The sequence below is a fragment of the Poecilia formosa genome, unplaced genomic scaffold (assembly GCF_000485575.1).
Source record: "Poecilia formosa unplaced genomic scaffold, Poecilia_formosa-5.1.2 Scaffold386, whole genome shotgun sequence".
Lineage (NCBI taxonomy): Eukaryota > Metazoa > Chordata > Actinopteri > Cyprinodontiformes > Poeciliidae > Poecilia > Poecilia formosa.
The window spans coordinates 120,639-121,958 of NW_006800325.1; positions in this window are offsets into that span (position 1 = coordinate 120,639).

The following is a 1,320-nucleotide window of genomic DNA, read 5'->3' on the forward strand; positions in this document are numbered from 1 at the left end:
ATTTAAAATAACTAAGTGTAGTTATTTTAACCAGGGGTGAAAGTAGGGGGTTACAGTAGGGTACTGCGTACCTCTAAAAGATTTAGCGGGGTTACGCAGTACCTGCAAGAGAGTGGAGCAACTGTCTGCTGTAAAAAATAAAATAAAATAAAAAAGTCATTGGGTTCACTGTGCAGCCGTGAGTCCACCTACTAATCAGCCGTGACTGATTAGTTTTTCAAGAACAATCCAAAACATGACTTAATCAGTTAATAAATAGCTCCTCCCTTCCCCCCTTTCATATTGTTTGTGAACTGTTCGTGCTTTACTAGATCAGCGGCTGCAACACGTCGATCGCGGAAGGTTTTGAGTTGATCTCGGCATTAGATGCTGACGCCCCCATGACGCTGAGACCAGCACGTCCTCCTCTGGTTCCTTAAAACGTTCACAACAACAAAAAAAAGCCAACAAACGTTTTCAAATTAATGACCCAACAAAAATAATAATCTCAGTAATTATTGTTTCAACAAGGTGTTGCGCAAAATTCTGTGCGTTTAGGTTCCATTATCAAAATAACTAGCAGAGCAGGAGTCTAAAATTAACTAATCAACCACCGCTGTGTTCATGAGAGGCTTATTAATGATTGCAAAATAAATATCAAGCCTGAAAACCTGATATCATAACGGACTGAATGTTTTAAACGTAATCTGTGGTCGGCTCGAGGGGCGAGCGGTTGCCACGGCAACGGGTGTGCTTAAACGACAGAGAGTAAAAAGTAGGAGTGGTTTAGAGTTGATCACCTGTTCAGTTATTTTACCTTTGTTTACCTTTGTCTTGAGCATCACAGCCGCTGTAGTTTCTGAACTTCAATAAACAAACTTGGACTAATTATCTCGTTCTTTGTGAGTATAGTCATGTACAGCAAACATCAAACACTGTAAATATGTTTAATTAAGTATTTAACAAACAAATGGCTTCTACCGTGATAATTATGTGAAATTAAATTGTCTAATTTAAAAATAATAGTTTTATTGCTCTCTGACATCTTGCTTTGAGCTCAGAGTCTGAGAGGCTTTTCCTCTATCAATTTTTTTTTAATGTTTTTGCTTCTTATTTAGTGGAAATATTGATGTTGATGATACTTTCTCCAAAATGATAACCTTTTTCAACCTTAAAGCTCCACTGTTGAAAATGAGGCTCTAACATTCACAAATGACAGTGAAATAAAATCCAGTCCAACATCTGGTTTGAGGTGATTCCTCTGGAGCCTGTTGGAGGAAAAATATCCCAACTTCAGAAGATGAGCTTCTGTTTGTCGGGAGAGGACCCAAATTTGGGTCC